At 39.2% G+C, this 23,410-nt stretch overlaps 1 protein-coding gene across 2 annotated transcripts in view; it reads right to left on the bottom strand.

Moving 5' to 3' along the window:
• The window catches only part of Dh44 (corticotropin-releasing diuretic hormone 44), a 618,074-nt gene that overhangs the window by 400,118 nt on the left and 194,546 nt on the right, over positions 1-23,410 (bottom strand). For both annotated transcript variants that reach the window (XM_083112447.1, XM_083112448.1), the window contains exon 2: positions 2,475-2,511. The gene's annotated coding sequence lies outside the window, so the exon portion shown is untranslated. The remainder of the gene's footprint in view (positions 1-2,474; positions 2,512-23,410) is intronic.

Below are 23,410 nucleotides of genomic sequence, written 5' to 3'. Positions count from 1 at the left end.
TTCACCGTTGAGCTCAATATACGTCAAGTCAAAGTTATTTTACCATTTCCGATTGAGCACTTACTTATGGAGAAATGAGAATAAGTGAGATTGTGTTTACTGTTTACTGGACTAAACAAATAAGAGCAGGAGGAGAAGGGTAGGTGGCTGACGCTTCGCTACCTACCCTTCTCCTCCTGCTCTTATTTGTTTAGTCCAGGAGGAGAAGGGTAGGTAGCTTCGCTTAAGTAGTAGCCAGTTCCGCTGTATTTTGCAACCTCCGTTTCCTGTAGAATTCTCCTATGCTTTGATTTGATTTGCTTTACTTTACTTCGCTTTTTGTGCCACTTTTGGCTAATTTGCGAGGATGGGAATGAGGGATGATATGATGAAATTGATGAATGGACACTTACAAACATCCATGCCCAGGCCAGGATTCGAACCCAGGACCCCTAGCGTCGCAGCGCGATAAATTCTCCTATGCAAGTCGGAGCATTCCAGGAGAAGGAGGAAACCGAATGTAAAGTACACCAGGAAGCAGCAAAACGTTACCCACCCGCATCCCTAACCATCTACACTCCCCCCGGAGGAACCTTGATAGGGGAGGACCATAACAAGGTTCGTTTACATATACAGAGTAGTAAATGAAAAATAAATACCTGTCAAATAGATTCTATGTTCTTCAGGATTCAAATGATGATGAAAATATAAATGAAACAGACATAAATAAGAATTGGGAGCACGTACGTAATGCAATAGAATCAGCAGCTAAATAATGTATAGGATACCATAAACCAAGAAAAAGTAAGCCATGGTTTGATAACGAATGTCATGATCTAATAGAAATAAGAAATCAGGCTAGACTTAGGTTACAGCGCCTTGAATAACGTAGTGTGGAAAACGACCCAAGAAACTGGTTCCCGAAACGATGAAAATACAGATGGCAGTGCGATCGGAACAGGTGCTAATATATATATATATATATATATATATATATATATATATATATATATATATATATATATATATATTAGCACATACACACGTGCATAATGAATAGCAGAACATAACACTGTAATAAATGAGAAGCACTGTCTTTTTTTTTCAATCCCTAGGGTATAGAATATGGTCTATTTTGTAGTCTCCGTTGAAATTGTCTTTTGAGAGTAATATCCGTAGATAATATGAACACAATTAGATTACTGAAATTTATGAGAATCACTAAGTGTTTTTCTTTGTTTTGTTTTGGAATCACTACGGTGCGAAACATAACCTCGGTGAAGTCCTTGTCGGAGGTTGTCCGTTTGAAACCAGAAGGAAAGTCAAATGGAGATAAGTTATGTCATTGTGTGGAGAATGTTGTTTCTGCTGGTCTCTGAACTCAGAACGCACGACCTTGCCATAGTCTGCATCTCTGCATAAACACACTTGTAGAGCATCTTCGATCGTTACATTTAAAGCTCACAACAGTGTTAACTGACACCCAAGAATGCCACGTTACGTGACCGGTTGCTGGTTCGGAAAAGCTCCCACTGAATACCTCTGGTGGAGCGAATGTCTATCCGAAGATGGTCCGGTGGAGTGGGTCTTTGGTGATCACTGACGATCCTTGGAATCCCTTGCCGAGTCCTGTCTCTGGGTAAAGGATGGCTGGCCGTTCAATGTAGGCCACTGATATGATTGGTGGGATCAATGGTTCAGGCCATAGGTGCGTGGGCTTGTCACTGCGGAACGTCTTTTGTCCAAGGTGAAATAAGTCTGTCCACTGCACACTGCTCATGATATGGCATCTGCTGCAGAGTCAAGAGTTGAGGTATAGCTGGTAACCAGAGGGTACTGGTTTCGGTTCCTGGTGGGGATACGTAACACCGTGATTTGGATTCCACTTTCAAGGTCCGATCCTGGGGTCTAATTGGCCAGTGGGTCTCCAGAAGACTGCTCTCGAGCGTGGATAGTCCAGACATATAACCGTGATTCTCGGGCTTGTCGTGTCGCGGACGTTCACTGCACTGGAAGCAAGCTGCTGTTGCGTGTCCGGTTGGGCTCGTGCTGGCGTAAACAAAGGCAATCGGGGTAAGGAAAAGGTATTATTTATTGGGTATCGAACATGATTGAAGCTATGTCGGCGTATGCGGAGTATCGAACATGGACGAAGGGAGGGTTGCGAGGAACTTGAAGAAGCCAAAATGGCCCTAGCCATCTACAGTATTATAATTTCTCTTTCACGTGTTTCACTATTTTCATTTTCGTTATTTAGCGTCGCGTTCCTGTCAATTTCGACGACGATGACTAGATGAAACTAATGAAGGGGGCGCACAAAGAAAACTGATGACCAGCCGAGTCTCGAAACCGGGAACTTCTGTAGCAAGATCGAAAGTTGATCACTGCACGAAGTTTCGAATTATGCAGAAGAACGAACATTTTTAATTAATTAAATTTATCATTGCACCAATCATGTAATAGAAATAGGCAAAATTAAAAATTCTCGTACTTACCTAAAGCTAGTAGAGGGGTGTGGTAGCTACAGAGAACCTGTAAAAAGAAGATAAATTATTGTCAGCGAATGCGTAAGTGAAAAAGAAGCAATTATTTTATGTGAAAGGAATTATGTACATAAATGCCGATACACTATACAGCTACTGTTATGTATCATAATATGACTTTTCAAATGTGTTGTGAAATGGCACTTATGGCCAATTGTACTAGTCTGTGCATATCAACTATTATGGACTGTTTATGTTTGTCTTAAATGTGTTAACATTGTAAATTCACCTTGTTATAAGTTCAAATATATTAATTATGAAGTTCCACTTTTTACATGTTTGTTTCTGTTTCTGTCATGAAGATTAAGACATAACAAAAATGGCGACAAGGATTAAAGAAGATGAATAATTAATACTGTAAGTAGAATTAAAATCACAAGTTGAGCCAGTGTGGAAAAACACATAAGTCTTGTACCTGCTTTTGAGGCTTATGTCCCAACCAGGATATAAAATCATATATTAAAAGATTCAAGGCTTTTGTTGATATATAAGAGGGCAAACGAGTGTTTACTCTCATATCAGTAATAGGTAGTCTACCATATCAAGAGTGGAACTTCATAAATAATATATTGGAACTTATAACAACGTGGATTTACAAGGTTAACAAATTTAAGACAAACATAAACAGTCCATAATAGTTGCTATGCACAGACTATTACAATTGGCCATAATTGCCAGTTCACCATGCATAACAGTAACAACATATTTGAAATGTTATGTTATGACACAGCAATCTTCTTCCCTTCCAGAGAAAGATAAATTTATGAGGGATATAATACTCTAGGCCTTTTTATCCTTTGGCATTTACTTCTTCCCATCGAACTGCTTCCCAGACCAAGACTATTCCCTTGGTTCTTAGACAAACTGCTTCCTGGATCAAGAGCTACTAAGTTTACAAGATAGGAAAAAAGAACACTAATACTTGTCAGAAATAGGTGGAGTAGTTAGAAGGCGACCGGGGTCTGAGTATGCTCCAATCCACGCGATTAATGAACAGAGCTAGACTTTCCGATTTCTATTAGAGTAGGAGTCCATGATAGGGTACTGTGTTGCTGTGTTGATGCTTTCCCCTCAGTCATAAATTACGCTTCAGCCAGGCAACATCTGCTGTTTATTCAGAGTCGAACCGAGAAGGGCAAGGTTAGCAGATATATGCCATAAAATCAGTGTTTGAATGTAACTTGTTATTTCTAACTCAGTTACAAGTACAGTTACTTCCTTCGGGAATTCTAACTTTAACTAGTTACTATTAACAGTAAGTAGCTGATAACTATAACAGAGAAAGTTTTGTTGCAATAGAAGTAACTCTATAACCAGTTATTTTACGACACTTAAATTGAGGTGTCTAGTGAGAGAGGGAGGTATGCCACTTTGACAAGAAATGGAAATAAATTGAGTTTTCTAAAGCATTGCGTTGAGTCATAATTTGTATAACAAAGGGTATTTTTTTTGCTGAACATATTGTTATGTAAATTATTCAAAAGGAAAAATATGAATTTCAATATAAATACCATTTATTATGAACATGTATGGTATATTGTTGTAGTATACCCATGTGGAAAAATCAATGTAGGACATCAAATACTTTGAACAAGGCTTAAATACTTTTGCCTGAGTGTAAATCATGTTCACAGGGTTACATATGATCTACATAAAGACAGCTTCATATGTCTTCTGGAGGATCTTCACTGTCCATTGTTTCTGTGGATTTTAGTTTTTGGTAAACACCATGAAGAACTGGAGGAATATAAGGCATTATTGCCATGAGATCTTTTAACTTCAGGGCTGATATTAAATCTAGCACCGGTTACTGCAACACAACCTCTGCCACTCCTATTGCAGACACCATCAGTAAGTGGCATAGCTCCTTCTCTCACTCAAAATGCTGATGAGGACAAATTCAAGAACTCAGAAAATCTGCTGCAGAACAAGCGGGAGCTATGCCACATGGTTGTAGTTCACATGATAGATGACAGATGGTAGGAGAAGACTGAAAATGGCAAAAAATAAAATTTTCAAGATTTGTGGCATAGTTCCCTCTCTCACTAGACCCCTCAACTGTTAACTTGAGAATTTGTAACGTTGAGGAAGAGCCAACTCTATATGCTAAGGTGAAAGGATTTCCATGCAAACGCCTAAGGCAAGGAAGCTAAGGTTCGTTGCTTGACCAACTTTATAAATGTAATTATCATGGAAAGAAGCTTAATAATAATGAACCATTAGGAACTTTAAGCTGTGTTTTAATTATTGTATAACAATAACAGTTTTCTTCTGAGAATACAACCTGTGTAAGTAACAATAATAATAATTATTGATAAACAGAGTTCGGTAGAAAAAAATCCTCGAAATATCTGACTATCCAGGAAAAATCCTTCCCGGCACAAGTGCTGCCACCTGTCCCTGCCCAGAGTGTGAGCTTTCCCATCAATCACCCTCCAGTTTGAATTTTCACTCCCAGTGACATCGTTTTGTTCAAACACAACTGGACCGTAATTATCACACGTGACGTCAACGCATCATAGACAAAATATAAATATATGACGAGCTCTCAGTGCCAATGAAATAAACGCAGTAATTTGATTCACTACGTAGGCTCTATTTGGAATGCAACAAATATATAATTACAATATATAACTATATTATAATGCTTAAATATAAAAATGAAATTCTGAAGCGGATATGTAAATTATAATATTTGATGTGGAAATAAATAGTTTTTAATAATGTGATATAAAGCTTGAAACAGTGTTGTTCATTAATACTTTGCATATTACTCTTTGTTATGCTGATTTCACCATGATATCATCAATATACAATTATTATTAAACCAACTTCCATTAGTGAGTTACATGCAGATGAATACATTATGATTTTTTAACTGCGATCATGAAATCGTCCGGACATTCCTAATAAGAAAATTTCCGTTTTAGAGTAATATAAATTTCTTTGAATACATAAATATTACCAAAATGGACAAGAGCGTAACTGATGAGATTTAGTTACTTTTTCATAATCTGCTCTTGCAACACTGTGAAGCTGCTTCCGTTTTAAAACATAGAAGTGGTCGATTGCACACTTGTCTATTGGAATAAAAGTGCAGAGAATTGGAAATTGTAACTTGAGTGAAAAGCGCTGTTGGGTAAAACCAGCAGCGGGTTTAAAGCCAGCTTGGAGACAAACGGTTCACATTTCTCTTGTTTCAATCCAATTCCTTGTTTCAAAAATGTCAGGTGCAGTTTTTCTTCCGTATTCTCTGCTATTTTTAGCAAATTCTTTGAAAGTCATTTATCAACCTCTCCAAGATGCACTGGACTTTCTGGAATCTACCCAAGAAAAATGGAAGAATTCAAATGTTGCACAATTTCAATACAGCCAGTAGCCAAATGCATTTTACACACACACACACACACACACACACACACGAACACGTGTGTGTGTGAGTGTGTGTTTGTAAAAAGTAAAGATACCCTCTGCACACATTGCAATATGATATACGTACGTCCGTGCATAAAATGAGGATGCTATTTTAATAGAAGCGATTCCCCACATCCACTCACCTCTGTATTTGCATAGTCCCTATCTCACACACTGTGTTCCTTCTTGCTTCTTGTTAAGTTTTATTTCCATATTCTTTCTTTTATCTTTATCTTTAATTGCTTCTGGCTTTTTATGCTGGACGGTAATGTCCCTATGTCATTATTTCCATCCTCTGTCAAACTTTATTTATTATTATTGTTCATCTCGTATTATCTGATTATTACTGTTGTAAATATATTACTATGAAATAAGAAATAAAATAAATACATAACATAGTAAAATAAACGATATGTAAATAGCATATGAGATATAATATAGAATGGGTGGGTACCATTGGAAATCTTTGTACTTCTCTCAATTCGTTCCTCCCTCTTGATTAATCCTCCTCTTCTCTTCTCTTAAATTATTTTTCCTTCAAATATTGCTTCTCTTATCTTGTTCTTTTCTTCTTCTCCTCTTCTTCCTCTAGATCAATTCTTCTCTTGTTGTTTCATCTTCTTCTCTTCTTCCTGCTTCTTGGTTTCTTATTATTATATTAATTTTGTGTTCCTATATTCTGCTTCTTCCCCTCTTCTTTTCTTTTCTTGTTTCTTCTTCTTACTTATTATATTGGTTTCTATTATTTATATTCTATTTACTATTTTCCATTTGAACCCTTCTTCTTAACATGTTCATGGGTAATTAGAGAGTAATTTTGCTTCCTCTCCTTCTCAGTAAAACTATACAGGGTGGCTCAGAAAGTCACTTAACACTCCCGATACAAGGCCACTGCAGCGCGCAACATGGAAATGGTGATGACAAATCGTTATCAGGCCAAGGGAACAACATTGACGCCACCCGCGGGTTCGGCGGCCATCTTGAATTCAACTTCAGAATTTTAAATGGGAAGGGGGTGATATGATATATCAAATCAGGCTAGAATTTCACAAGAAATGCAATGGTGTAGGACTTTTCGACGTATCTCTAACAAGTAAAAGTTATGACTGAATTCTTGTACTAATTTGCTCCTTTTCGAGGTGTTAGAAAAATGCTTTAAAATTTGTTTAGCGCATCGGTAATGCATCGAGATCAAAGTGATGTCTATGGAGAGAAGTTCGCATGCCATTGCACACGATTTTAATCGGATACATCCAGGAAGAGCTGCGAATTTTGAACGGTTGTCGCGAACAATTTACAGTGTGACGCTTCCATTGAATTAAAAGTCCTTCACAGTGACAAGGCTAATGTTTATGTTCATAAGGAAGTTCATAAACAGAATATGCGACCCTTGTCATCTGATAACGAACTTTGGACAGACACTGCTTCACAACGTTCCCATAGTTTTCTGGTGTTCCTCCCTATTGAAAAAAAACTCTGTAAAAAGTACCTTCTTCCATAAGCAAGGATGCAAAAAACTGTTTATTTAACAAATCCAAGTAGTCCTAAGCATTTAAGGTTCCGTTGATGAAAAATTGACTAAGCAATCGTGTTCCACACAGCACGACACACCATTAACTTACCAGCACTAACCATTCAGCTTTGAACTGTCGAAAATGGGTTATCAGATAAAAAGCATCGAATATTCTGTTTATGAACTTCCTTATGAACATAAACATTAGCCTTGTCACTGTGAAGGACTTTTCATTTCATGGAAGCATCACACTGTAAATTGTTCGCGACAACCATTCATAATGCGCAGTTCTTCGTGGATGTATCCAATTAAAATCGTGTGCAATGGCATGCGAACTTCTCTCCATAGACATCACTTTGATCTCGATGCATTACCGATGCGCTAAATAAATTTTAAGGCATTTTTCCAACACCTTGAAAAGGAGCAAATTGGTACAAGAATTCAGTCATAAGTTTTTACTGGTTAAAGATACGTCGAAAAAACCTTCACCATTTGCATTTCTCGTGAATTTATTTTCCATTATTTGCTTTTGATCTGGTTCTTATTTCATGAGCCCTTAAATGGGGATGTAGAGGAAGGGCGCCACATATTCACAATCTCGTCCACGTGTGGGGTTGATGCAATAAGCACCACACTCCGAACGCCTTAACACCACCGCCCAGGTACCCTTTTTTCAGGTTGGTTGAACTCTACCAGCGGCTACATGACTAAGAAATTCCAACCTGAAGCCACCCAACCGGGAATGAACCCTGGTCTCCTGCACGGCAGTCAGGAGTTTAACGGATTTCAGGTGGAAAATCTTCCAGCAGTGCCTCACCCAGCCTCTTATAAATAGGTACCGGAGAGGGAAACAAGGTGGCCGGAGCGTGGTACTGATCGCATCACCGCCGCAAGTGACCTACACCCTGTCTCGAGTATCTCTGGAGCAAGAGAACGAAAACAAGTCTCTGCGCAAATAGTGACGCGAGACGGCTCCACCAATGAAAACGCGAGAGGAAACGGGATTGCGTGGAGGGGGGAAAGCGACTGCAGTTACCAGCCTTCGCAGCAGCGTGTAGTGCTTTGCTCTGCCCTCTCTGTCGTTATGCGCGGCCTTGCTCCAGAGATATGCGGGACAGGGTATAGATTGCGAATGTGTCTGTCGGTTCTTGTTATGAGAAAGCTGTGAGTTTCTTGCAACCTTTCTGCCTGGCCAAAAACTATCCGTGTCTATAATCCCCGTCATCCAGTCTTTCATCTCACTTCAGAGCGTGACCCGCGCGCTGTTATGTCGCCGCCCCAGGGGGTCGGTCCAGAAGAGGATATAAAGGTTCGAATCCTAAAATCCTCTCTCACTCCTCTGTCGCTGGTTCTAAATCTGTCGCCTGAGGAACGAGAGGCGTTTTATACTCTTGACTCTGGACACGCAGATTCTCCGCCAAAATCCCTCGGTGACGTGCCGAAAGAGAGATTAGCGCTTTCGGAATGAAAACTGGAATGGAACGTTGCAACAGCCTCTTTTGTATCTTACGGGTTGCATCCTTTGCATTGCACAAACTAGCTTAATGTTACGAGGAACAGCCTTGCACCAGGTGAACTGTTACGGTTAAAACGACAGAGGCAAAATACAGCATGAATGTCTCCCCATGTTGGAAGTGGAATCGTTTCTTTTAAAGTTGATCATTAAACCAGATACGTTCTGTGAAAAATATGATGAATAAGAATTTACAGAATTCCATATATTCCTAGGCAACTTAAAGTTACGTCTAACCAAATGAACATTTCGACTTCTCCAACTGGAAATGAAATCTTGAACCTGTTCTCTTTCCGTTCATATGTTTTTCTACGCCATCGGAATCTTGATATTCTCAAAAGAACAAGCAAAATAAGAATGCTAAGTTTTCTCCCCCTCCTACGACCATCCATGCATAGACCCCTCCCCCTTTACCGTGCAGAAAAGTGAATGAGGGAGGGTCAGACTAGAGTCCTCGCGTCTAGCTGGAGACAAACTGTTCTCTCTGCCCTTAAAGGAAACCCGGGTGATAGATTAAGGCTATTTATGGGCGTAATTTCTCCCCACTTATTTACCCCATACTCTCCAGGGAGGACAGGACAGTTTACTCCGAAATACTGCTTCAGTTATCGACTGTTTATAAACCGAGTGAATATAATATATTCAGTCCTTCATCGTAGTTCATAAGACGAAACCAGAGAAAATCATCTGCAAAATATTTTGTTTTGAATTTCTTACTAGATCATTTTCCCTCCCTTTGATCGGTTCTCAAAATGAAATGTAGGCAAGAACACCATCGTCCCATGGGCCCGATTCCTAAAAAATATAAATAAAAATGCTACCACACAAAAGAGAATGAACACCATCTTTGACGGTTACACATTCCTCCCTTTTGAAATTATGGGCATGCCTCTACATGCGTATACGTATGGAAATGGTCACTGTGCGTGTGGCTATCTACAACAACCAATAGTGGCACTTTTCTTGCGAAACGCAACGACTCCAACTGATGCCTTGGTGTATGTAAACAGTCCCCATGTTAAGAGAGAAAGTGCTCGCAGCATACTGGGTTTGTGAGCCTCGTGTTCGTTCTTCTATTTTCGTTTCACTTACTTTGCTTCACTCACTTTAATCCTAGTCATTTCTTTGTGTTTTTTAATTAACCCGCTGTTTTTAGGTTGGGGCTGGTTAGGTTAAATGCTGTTAATAAGTTTAAGTTTTTCTTAACTATGTCTGGAGCAAGGCTGCGCATAGCATCAGAGAAAGCGGGTGGGGTCGAGTGGGCAGAGGGAAACAGTACACACTGTTCCGAATGCTGGTAACTGCGGTTGCTTTCCCCCCTCCACGCAATCCCATCCCCTCTCACGTGTTCATTGGTGGAGCCGTCTCGCCTCACTACTTGCGCAGAGACTTGTTTCCGTTCGCTTGCTCCAGAGAGAGAAGAGACAAAGTAGAGATGAATTAATTTTAATGTTGTTATCCAGGAACTCAATATGCTGACCAAGGCAGAATTTATTTTATTTTAAAACATAAACTAAACGTTACGTTTCAATCTCTAGCAAAGTCTTCTTCAGACTCTGTACAAAATATAAAAATGAAATAAGGTACAAAACAGGAAGATATATTCACACACAAATCCCTCCCCTCCAGACACGAGATTGTTAGAAAGTTGTCTATCTGGAACATTCCTTTCCAGGTGTTCCAGCAGGTGGCCTTCTCCTGTCAACTTTTGTTTTACCTGACAGGCGATTTACTTAAACATATCCTTTCATCTGGAAGGGCCTCCTGATGGCGCAGTGGTTGCGTCGTCGCCTTGTAATCAAGGGGTCCCGGGTTTGATTCCAGGTGGAGGCTTATAGTGCTTCGGATTCCACTTTAAACTGTAGGTCTAGTCCCGATTAGCCTTACTGTGCATAAAGTGGACTTAAAACACCAAATCATTCAATCAATCAAAACCTTTCATCTGGAAAGTGGTTGGACTCTTTATCTCACGCTCTTCTCCTTGCCCTTTCTTTCTTCATTCCTCTTCCTTCTTCTGTGCTTCTTCGCTCTTGTCATTTCCACTCTTTCTAACGCCTTCTTCCATTTTTTGTTTATCTTCAGTCCCCCATTCCAGTTCATTGTGTCTTCTTCCCCTTTCTTCTCTATTAACAACTTTCTAATAATCTTGTGTCTGGAGGGGAGTGATTTGTGTGTGTGTGTGTATGTATGTGTGTATATATATATATATATATATATATATATATATATATATATATATATATATATATATATATATATATTCTGTTTTATACCTTGAAGAAGGTTATCTTGGAAACAAGACTTAATGGTGTTATAATGTTGTTATGCTCTGTCATGGGCATTGTAGGTTGTAATGACCCCATTCAAAGTCAATGTGATAGTTACAACCCAGAAGTGTCCTTGAGTGTACAATGCCGTTACCTCTTGATCAGATGGCTCGTTGCGTCATATGAAGCGCATAATTATTAGTTGCTTGCATATTTACCACGGCCTAATTTCCAGTTCTCATATTGGTCTCGTAAATAGGCGTAGTAGGTTACCCGCCGCGGGTATCTTTATATGCAGGTATTTCATATAGATTATACTTTTTATGCATAGGAACAATGTGTTCCCTCCTCTCGAAACTTATTATCTGAAACAGAAGAGCAAAAATTGATTATCCTGGCGGGAGCTGTTGCACCCTCAAAGGCACAAACATTGGAAAAAGAGGCGGCAAAATACAAAAAGTGATTTGTGGAATAAGGGGCCCCGAGGCACCACCAATAGGAAGGGACGAGGCACGTGACGTGTGATCAGCTCATCAACTGTTGCGAGGCAATTTTGCGGAAATCCATGCTCTGCGCGGGCCTTGCTTTATATGACGGGAGAGAACCGGTCTCATGGTGAAATATAACACGCAACGCTGGTCGCTGATCGAGGCAGCTACTGTCCTGCGTTTGAGCTAGATAATCACTGAGAATGCAACGCTCAATTAGGCAACATGTCCTCTATAGTTTTTGCCAATCACACAACAAACTCATTTCTATTAGGGGAAGTCAGTAAAATAGGTTACAAACTGATGTGTGTTACGTACCCAATGGGACCAACTTATGTACACGGTTTGCCGAGGTGGGGTAGAGATGGCAGCACAAGGTGTGCAAGATTGAAGATTAACACGAGATACGCGAATGGCGGTGTAAATAAGCGCAGAGTAATTTGGAAAGATGAACAACAATAGAATCCATTATGAGAGGATAAAGAAAAGATATAAAAACAATAAATTAGTGTAAATAATTAATAAATTAACTCGGTGCTCGTAGGTAAATATGCCGGAAAACTAAAGAAGTGAAAACACAGATACAAATTTGTGTCTTTTAACAGATCTTGAATCTGTTAACTTTATTTACCATCCCCTTGGGGGAAATTTTGATTTATACCAGTGGCGGCGCGTTCCAGTCGCGAACCACAAATACCTTTGGTTGCTCGTCCCAGCCGTTGCACCTACTTGGATGCGCGTTTTAATCGTCTGGCACCAAGTATACACTTTGTTGGATTTATTTTAGTGTTGGCGCGTTTCAGCCGTTGCCTGAAGGAAGGAGAATAGAAATAGGCGGCGTAGATATCAACCATTACCCTAGAACTCGTAACCCTGTAGGACTTGGTGCGTATGAAGAAAAAGTGAGGTGTTACCAGCTTGCGAAAAAAGGACTTATTGAAGAGGGAAAACCTAAATATGAAAATACCAAAGAAATTGGAATAAAGGAGACACGTTCCAGGGATTATATAAGAGTCCAGAAGAAAGTCAAGATCCAGATTTCCCACAAAGAAGGAAGTCCAGATCCAGATTTCCCACCAAGAAGGAAGTCCAGAAGGAAGCATATACTAAAAAAGATTATACAAATTATAAAGAAGAAAGAAATTCTATGAACATACAAATTGAATGTAAATAAAAACAAGAGCAATATATCTCATTATGTAAATGTATAAATCCATGTATCCTTGTTGAGATAATATAATCGTTTAAATGTCTCCATTGGAAGGCATCCTGTCTGGTTTCGTTTTCAAAAAAGAACCCTACCCTGAAGATATATTAGCCGTGGTTTAATATTAAGATTTATGCACAAATAGAGGTAGCATGTGCTATAGCTGAAAATTGTTTCTAAAAGTATCGTTAGGTGGCAGCACAATCCAGCTGGACGATATTCAGCTAGCAGTCGCTAGATAGCAGACGCACGCATGGGTAGCTCAGTTTAAAAGAGGCGGCCGAACTCAAGGACTGTATGTGGAGATGATACGGGTGGTGATTCCATGTCAAATCATCCAGAATTTTGTGAAAATGTCACTCATCATCCCCGATTTTGATGTAATTCGGCACTTAGACATGACAAATGATTCAAGCCTTAGACTCGCATTACGGAGATCTAGGATTGAACCTCGCTGACAGGGCATCTGTGTTCGAAGTCGACCCCCGCTCCCTTTTCGAAAACCCGGAATGATATTCGAAAATGTGAAAAATTACGTATTCTTAGAGGGCAATCACGAGAATCCTCGTGTAGTTTTCTCTCGCCTTGTACAAAAATTCTCAATAGTTTAATAGGCTTACGTAACCACGAATCTATTGATAATATCTAGGCAAAAGTGAAAGCTAACCACATGAAGATTCAAATCAATGCTCTAGAAGTAATTCTAAGAATGTGTAATTTTTCTGATTTTGAAATATCATATCGGTTTTTGTAAAGAGGAAAAAGCTCGAAAACAGCTGCCAAAGCTTCAGCCGAACCTTAATCTTTCTCAGTCCAGTATTTTCCATAATACGTATAGTATTATACGTATAATGGTACTTTTATGAACAGTTATATGTTAGTTAACACTTATGAATCATCCATCCAACTTACACTGAACGATCCCTCCCCCGCCGGCATGCAACCTTCACACTTAGCCCACGTGTCATCGACCTTGTACATTAAATGAATCACCAGTTTGTTAACACCCTTGAATTAATTACCTTTTTCCCCTAATCACTCAATGTCACTTTCACAAAAGAATAAATCAACAGTGTCACGTCATGCATGTACAACTCGTGTAACATATCATTGGCCTAGAATGTCGTTTTGTTCTTCCAATTTAGTGTTGGTCATTTTCATTTTCCCGTAAAATGCAACGTTTCCGAGTTATTGACCTTTTTCAGATTTTCCGTAATAGTTATAAGATTTTCAGGAAATTTATATGGCAGGACTTTTGTGGATACTTTGTAAGCTATTCGACTGTTTCGGCTGAGAATTTTGATGTAATTTGAACCCAATATGCCCTACTTAAGGGTTACATTGATTCTAATGGTGAACTAATGTTAAGAGTCAAAGGAAGGAACAACTCTCAACATTTACTGAAAATTGGATCCAATTCCAATTAATAACATGGGTGCAGAGAAGATTTTGTTAAAAAGAACGTTTAGGCCATCTTGGGTACATATGTTGAGGAAACTACAAGATTTAGTTACATCTGGTTGTTCATAATCAATTCAAACCTAATTTTTATATTTGCCAACAGGCCTCGATATAATAGAGCTATTACTCTTTATGATTATGCCATAATTTATTCATTATTATTTAATTTTATTGGTAAAGTTACTGGCAATAAAAAAGTGACGCCTATATATCCTGAAATACTGCTTTCCCTGCAATGCGTTATGCGTGTTGCATAACTCTTCGGCCATAGCAGAACTTCCTCTTGAAAATTTTGCTATTGAAAAGTTGCTCATCGCCGTATAGTTAGGCAGGGAAAGCAGTATCTCAGGATATAGGCAGGTTTTTTTAAGGTCCAGGATCCCATACATTCTGATGGGTTCTATTCGGTTCCGCTGAAGTACCGGAACCTCTTTCCTCGCACAATTAAATTCGGTCCAAGTTGCGTATTGTTTCATTAAATAAAGGTTCCTGGACCGAATTTAAATTGAACCAGAAAAAAGGTTCCTGGACCGTATTTGAATTGAGCCGGAAATAAGGTTCCTGGACCGAATTGAAATCATTTATAGATAAAAATGTTCTTTACGATCCAGAACCCATTTGCGCTTGTTGATTTTCACTCCTGGACTGGATTAGAATTTATCTAAAATTCCTGGACCTATAACAACTCTGGATATAGGTGTCACATTTTTATAGCCGGTGACTGTACATGTTAATTAATGTATAAAATTAAGGTAAGGTAAGGTTCCACGTGTGGGATAGGGCCTCAAACATTCTCGATCTCGGCCATCTTCGAGGTGATGTGATCAGCACCACGCCCCGTCCGCCTTTACTCCCCAAGGTTGCCCAAAGATACCCAATGATATGAGGCTGGGTAAGCCGCAGAGCTGCTTTATGGTGGGATTTAAGTTTAAATTTTGGGATCAGGTTCAAAGTTTTTTTAAAAATACAACGAAGTATTCACGCGCCCCCGCAAAGGAAACGGCAAGGTCTGAATGGCAGAGAATTGAATTGAATTTAAAATTTTGGGAGCGTCAGCACTTAGGCTATTTTGCTCCTGTCACATTATACGGGGGCCAGCCCCTTATCATTACAAATAACAACTCTAACGTTGCCTAACTAAAAATGTTAAAATGTTCTGACTTCTGTTAAAAGCTGAGGCTCGAAACGGGCACTCAGCACACACAAGGACAAAAAACAGGACAACACACAGAAAATTATACTGGCCATATTGCCAGTCGCCAGAGCCTCGTTAGTCTTTAGTCCAGGGTGCACTACGTGGAAGTGAGGGAATGGCAGAGAATAAATCACGTGCTGTCTCCAGAGCTTCCCTAGTGGGTTGAAGCAGTCACGTGATGGCTGTCAAGGTCTTCTAGCATACGACAGAACACCCAGTGGCGGGAACTGTACCAGGAAAACCTTCTGTCCTACAGCTTCGAGCTTACACGACCTAAGCCTAAATGGTTAAGGACCATTGCCACTCAAATCATACATAACAATTAGTAAATGATTGGAATCGCCTTTTTGACTAACATTGAGGACAGGCCTGTGAAAATGGTGCGATCTTTGAGCCTGTTTGTGGATCCCAAGAGTTCCCACCTATTTAGGGTGACCAGACACACACATTCAAAAAGGAGGACAGAGCATGGCGAAAAAGGAGGACACAGCAAAAAATTGCAGCACATTTGCCATTATCATTAATTTCATAAATATATAAAATGTGCTTCTTCCAACATATAACAATCTATTCCAGCCATAGATCCCTATTTTTGCAAAACAATATTGTTCCTGTTTATAGTATTTCTTCTCCTTTGTATAGACTAGTGCAACTGTAGGTAGGAATTGACTTTCTGTGGGGTGAGATACCCAACTGAAATTCACCTCTACCACCTATTGTATCCGCCACTGTTTTCCAGTTCCAGGATTCGAACCACTCCGCCACGGAAGCTGGCACTTTGGTATTTCATAAATGTAAATATTACTTAATAATCAAATTTCTCATTACGCCTTTCTATGTCGCGTATGTATGACTCGACAAGGAACTGCAGTCTGGGGCGCGTTGAAGGCCCATTTGGACAAAATGATGGTGGTTGAGTTCCCAGGTGCTCAATGAGCATTGCTAGAATACTTATCGCTCCTCAAGTGATATGCTTTACATGTAAAATAACACCTGGTTGATCGTTATGGGTGTAAGCATTTTACCAAAAAAGGAGGACATTTACCGATTCTTAAAAAATCCGCCCGGACTCCGGACAGACACCTAAAAAGGAGGACATGTCCGGATAAAAGAGGACGTCTGGTCACCCTACACCTATTCGCCTCCACATGAAGCGTTCTTACTCCGTGACGTCGACCTTGATAAGGGCTTCTGGCGGCCTCGCACGTCACAACGTCACGTAATAGATCACCCATCAAAACCCTGAGACGAGAACGACCACTCAGGATAATTGCCGTAACTCATTATTCGGAAAACTCTTGTTTTCGGCGTTGGCATGTCGCACATCACAGACAGCCAAACTTTATTTTACTTGAAACAATTAGCTTGACGTTTGAGTTGTTTTTTTTACATAAAGTCAACTTTCATGCACAATCGGGACTGGACCTACAGTTTAAAGTGTAATCCGAACATCTATGGGCCTCGACCGGGTATGGAATTACAAGGCGACGACGTTACCGCTACACAATCGCCGAGGCTGAGCTTGACGTTCCACAAAATCTCAAAGGATGCTAGCGCATCCGTATCAACGCAAAAACAGCATTTAGAGAGTAGCTATACCAAAGAAGGAGTGAAAGAAACACTAAACCATTTCTAGGGCATCGACAAAAGATGTTGTAAAAGGGAATGAAGTTTACATTGTATTAACGTGAATCATTCACGGATTTATTACTATATGTATAGGAAATCTACACTGGAGAAAATTATACAAATTCAAAAGTTGCATTGAAAATGTATTGAAGTTTAGATACAGACCTCCATGATCTAGGAGTTTTAGCAGACCTTGTTCCGAAACCAGAGATCCTGGGTTCGAATCGTGTAAGGTTTCCTATCATATTTTGATACTGATATAGTCATCTCGTGATCCACTATCTTTGCACTTTTTCTTTCATTTTGGATAGGCCAATGCCCACCTTGCCCTTCCCTTGGCCTCGCCCTTGCTTGGAGAAAAATATAGAAATGCCCAATGCATCTGAAGCAATAATATTAACTGAAGGGAAAAGAGATTAATGATCCCAAACTTTGTTCAAATTTTCTAGTTTAATTTAACAGAACTGGAAATAATAGGGCTATTGCTTACAATCTGAAATTTCTCTCTTAAGCTTTTGAAACAATCATGGAAATTTGTCGCATCTCTGTTCAGGAGAGAACAGAAGAGGGGTTTAACAGCCAGCATCGAGATTTAACTCCAGTCCAGGCAAATCGCTTTCGAATTAATTACAACCTTGTCCTGCGGATAAAGCTTCTGCTTCAAGCAAGTTTGGACGTTATTGAAAAATAACGCATTCGGCAAAGCCGCGCGTGTTTTTCTGTAAGCTTATCCCATTCTTCCATGCTTCCATGGTGTCAGCGACGAACGCGATGGATCGAATTTCTCCCAACTTCCCCTCGCGTTTCGGCAATCGTCCTCTTGTGGACATCCAAAGGCTCAAATTTCATATCCGAAGGTGATTCGCTTCGTGAATGTAGATCTCGGTAAGAAAGGGGAATGCTGTGGACGTTACAATAGTGCCTGTTGTTTCTGGAAATGCTGCTCCGATAAGGCTCTTGTTCGCCTTTGAGGAAGCCGACAGCTGACGAGGAGGCCGATGTACTCTGGACAGTGTGGAAGCATGTTGGAGATCTGGTTGCACCACGTGCTGCAGGATACTAATTACCTTGATAAAGATGCTTGATCGATTGTGCTAATACGGCCAGTGGCCATTTCCGTAGATAACACCGGGCCGATAAAGGGAATGTTACATAATGATGGTAAGAATAGTGATATTAACACTTTTTTCTTCAATTTTCGAGTCCAGATTTCGAAACGGTTTTGGGGTTTCTTTTGAAAACTGTTTTCCGGCTTCTCTTTTTTCTACGTCGTTTCTTTTAATTTGTAATTATTTTCCCGTTCTGTTTTTAAAAAGGTTTTTGGTTTTGGTTTAAAAATCTGCTTTTCTATTTAAGGTTTCGAAACTTTTTTTCTTTCAAAACAGTTTCTCGCTCTTTTCAAAATCTTCTGTTTTTTAAATTTTCAACAACTTTTCCGTGTGCGTCTTGAAGACCTATTTTGGTTTAGGTTTAAAACCGTTTCTTAGATTTCGATTTAAGGTCTCGAAACCGTTTTTCGGTACTGTTTTCACTTTCAACAACCGTTTTCCTTCCATATTTTTCTTCAGATGTATAATTTTCAACAAGAATTTACGAAGGATTCCAAATTGATGGAGAAAGTTTTTCTCAAGAAAGGAGATGAAGTATCATCTATTGATTGCACCGTAACATTATGTCCAACATTAATTTGGAGGCAGGACCTTGCATTTTCTCCGTCTCGGCCACACTGAAGTTGATGTGATGAGCACCACGATTAGTCTGCATTTAACCTTGTAAAGATCAGAGTGCTTTTTCCTGTTTGAGTTATTATACTATTTAATTGACAACCGGCAATCAGGTATTAAGTAATTAGATATAAGGGTTAATTAGTATGTTTTATATATTTATACAAATGTATATCTATGTTCATATATTATAGCGTTCCCTGTTCTACATTACATTTTCCCATGTTAAACATGCCCTGTTGGAGAGAGTCTATGTTTTGACAAGACTAGTTGGAATTGAAAATTACAGCCTTTCGTGGAGGTTGGGTGGGGGTTCCAATGAGTTGATTGATTGATTGATTCTGTTACGTTCCTTGTTTATACTCATCAGTGGATCTACTTACTATTAATTCTTTCCGGCGAACATGAATCGTACCAGCCTACTATGAGGCCCTCAGGACGTGGGAAACAGTTACGGGTATGTTTACGTAAACTTTACTAACTCTCACACACTAAAATACCTTTAGCCTAAATGTCAGTTGATGTTAATATCCCACACTTATACTCGAAATTAAACCTCTTGTTACAAAGAAAACTGTATTAAGATCAAAATTGTTATTCGAGTACACAAATTAACATATTCACTTTTCAAAATCACTATCAGCATTCATATGAGTCCCTGTTGCTTGCGCCGAGTCATTTGTGCCGAGGCTTCTTATCGGTTCATTTCCGCCGCCACATATGTCAAGACAGTCCTTGGTGGGTTTTCCCACAATCCGGAGTGTCATTACCGCCGCGCACATGTGTATTTATGACGTTGCCCAGCTTCAGCTGTGTTTATCTTCGATTGAAAAGGAAGGTGATTGGTAAATGAATTTAAGATGAAAGTATATATGAGGGATATACATTGGGAAATTAGTATTTATGTAAAACTGATATTTGAGAGAGAGGACAACATGACTGAGAATATGGAAATGATAGAAACAACGCGTGGAATTCCTTCGAGCATTTGCATACCTACAAGAATTGAAATAACTTTTGTATTGGTGTTGTGCAAGTGTATCGAAATATTGTGTATATATATACGTAGCTATTACTTATACAATGTTTTCAATTAATTGCACTGTATTTATAATGTTTTTGACAATTTTATGTAGGTATAATATGGCACATTTATGTTGCTTCCAAAGAGTACATTTACGTAGTACTTGCAGAATGCTTTCAATATTTTAACAATACTGTATTTACAATGTTTTTTTTTACAATTAACGATAAATGATTAATAGTTAATAGGCTGATACTGATTTATGTATTTTCTGTTGTGGAATAAAATTGATACAAGTAATTCTGTGTAACGTCTTTTGAAATAAGTAAAGAAAAGTCATATTTGACTCTCTGGATAGGTTTAACATTTTAGTGTAAACACAGTTGTGCATCGTCATAAACACAAGTTTGATTTTATGTTTTAAGTCCACTTTATGCATTATGCACCATGTGCCCATAAACACACGTGCGCGCGGCGGCGATGACACTCTGGATTGTGGGAAAACCAGCCAAGGAAGGTCTTGACATATGTCACGGCGAAAATGAACCGATAAGAAGCCTAGGCGCAAATTACTCGGCGCAAATGACACGACACCTCATAATATATCTCATATAGCAACCCACACTCAAATGTCATAGACATTTAACATATAAAACACTGAAATTGATACATTAAGTGTGTGCGTATCAATTGATTTATTTTACCTCGCTTTTCTGCCCCTTTTGGATAATCGCGAAGATGAAGATGGGTGATAATATGATGAGTTAATGAAGGGATACTCACAATGAACACCCAGACCAGGTCGGAATTCCAACCAGGGTCCTCTGGCGTCGAAGCGCGCTGTGGTAAACACTCCTCCACGGAGGTCGGTGGGTTTCTAATGAGAAACGGGGTCCTACAAAAGGGACAGATTTTACCTAACCGGAGCTGATTATACGAGGACAGTGAAGAGAAGGACTGAACTTTCTGCTCAACGGGAGTGGGATGTGTCGGAATCTGTCGTCGTTTATAGACCGTTAACAACAGACTAAACTAATGGATTTCAAAATGTAATATTAGCATTTGGTGTAAGCCAACTCTTGTCGAAATTCCCCACATTCCATTAGAAAGTTTGAAAAGTAAACGAAGTCCACGGTGCAAAAGCCAAGAGCTGTCAAAGCGACTTTTACATTGGGTGACGCGTGGTCAACGCTTCGAGTCCCATCGCCGCTGTTTTCTGTCTTTCGAGACCGCAACCCGCTACTTCTATTTACAAGTATCTTCCCAATTGTCTTCACGATGCTTTGGTCAGCACCGAAAGTTTGAGGGCTCCCACGGGAATCGAACCCGAAACCGCTCGCATCAAAGACGAGATCTCTAACCATATTTTCCATTTTTTTAAAGGAAAGCCCCTAGTAGGTAGTTTCTGTAATGTTCACACATATCAATTATTACTAATTTATCGGTTTTTATTATTCAGGACAATTACACAGTGAGCTTCTGTCTCTTCTCACCAGTCGCGCTTGCCAACCTTCTCACCCAAGCAAGTCAGCCCATCAGTAACCCAGCGTCTAATGTACATCCCAGGCAGTAATTTTCATGTTGATGTTACTTTCTTCGATAATTTCTTGCTTGTTTATATAGACTGTTCCTTATATAACTAACTATTTTGCTTCTTAGATTATACCGCAGTTTAGGTGCGGTTATGTCCCTATGTTTTTACTGCTGTTTTCTAATTATAATTGCAGTTTCTATCATAATGATAATAGTAATATTTAGATATATAATAAAGTACAGATAATAATATATAATAAATTATATATTTATGAAAGTTATAATATTTAGAGCATATATAATGAATAAGATTGGATGATGCCTAGGTATTCATCAACAGATCAAACACAAGCATCCATGTCTGAATCGGAATTCGAACCCGAAACCCCTAGTGTCGTAGCGCTCTTCGCTGACCATTCCGCCACGAAGGTCGACGGTTTAAATCGCTGAAGTCTCCCGCCAGAACAGTTCGGTTACGCGGGAGTTTTTAGGAAAGTTTAACACGGTTCGATTGATTGATTGAGTTGGTATTTTAAGTCCACTTTATGCACAGTACGGCTAATCGACACTGGAGCTACAGTTTAAACTGGGATCCGAACCACGATGTGCCTCCACGTTTGATTGCCTGAACACAAAGAAACTTCAAACAAACTCTTTAGCTTGGACCTGGATTTCCACGGAGACAGTTGAGGAATGGAGATTAAATTCGCCATATTCGTGTGTCTACTCGCTATTCAACAAATCACTCCAGAATGCTGACTGCACATGGCTTACTTCATCCATTAACTAACATTTTCCGCTCGCTGTGAATTAGCAACGGCGTGATACATTATCGCATTAGACACAGTACCGAGGATCAAGTTTACATGTCCACAACAATTACCAACATGTGACCTCGCGCACAACCTGGAAACTGCAGCATAAGCAAGAAATTAAATACATCAGTTGCATTTTGTTTACATTAAATGCATGAACTCATAAGTGATATTTTCATTTTCCATTATAAATATTTAGCCAAGAGAGAAGCTGATGGGGAATTCTGAATTGTATACATGTACGAACTGGGATTACCGCTATCATTCACAAACCCCAAAACAGCAATGATCAATGTGTCATATGATATACGTATTTATAAGACTAGGCGCTTTGATACATTAGTGTAAGTAGAAAGAACAATTGTTTATTAAAAATTACAACGAAATGTGTAACGACGGCGTTTATTTCATGCATAATATAATCTACGAAGTGAAATGTAAAGAATGTCAGAGTGTGTACATAGTAGAAACGAAAAAAAGGCTGAAAGACAGGTTGAAACAACATAGAGATGATGTACGACTTAAGGGAGAGAGAAATGCAATATTTAAACACACGAGAGAATCAGGACATGGCATAGAGTGTGATGAGGCTAAGCAGATAGGAAGGGAGAAGAGAATACTAGTGAGAAAATGGAAGGAGGCCAAGGAAATAGATAAGAAAGGTGAAGTGGGGGGGCTGAAGAATGGAAGAAGGTGTTAGAAAGAGTGGAAAGGACAAGAGAGAAAGAGGAGAGAAAAAGGAAGAAGAATGAAGGAAAAAGAGCGTGAGATAAAGAGTCCAACCACGTTCTCTTTCAGGTGAAAGTAATGTTGACAAGGGAAAGCCACCTGCTAGAAATTTCCAGAACAACTTTCTAATAGTCTGGAGGGGAGTAATATTTGTGTATATCGTCCTGTTTTGTACCTTGTTATATTTGTACTTGGTACAGAGTCTGAAGACGCCCTTGCTAGAAGGTTGAAACGTTACGTTTAGTTTGTTTTAAAATAAAATAAATTTCTGCCTTGGTCAGCATATTCAGTTTTTCAGAATCAAGCTGTTTTGTTTAATTGTATAAACATTATTTTTGACATATAGTTGTTCTTCATAATAATATTTTATATTTCT

This window comes from Lepisma saccharinum, chromosome 26, assembly GCF_977018435.1.
Source record: "Lepisma saccharinum chromosome 26, izLepSacc3.1, whole genome shotgun sequence".
NCBI classification, from domain to species: domain Eukaryota; kingdom Metazoa; phylum Arthropoda; class Insecta; order Zygentoma; family Lepismatidae; genus Lepisma; species Lepisma saccharinum.
Note: the sequence above shows the minus strand (reverse complement) of the source record. Positions and strands in the feature narration are given on the sequence as shown.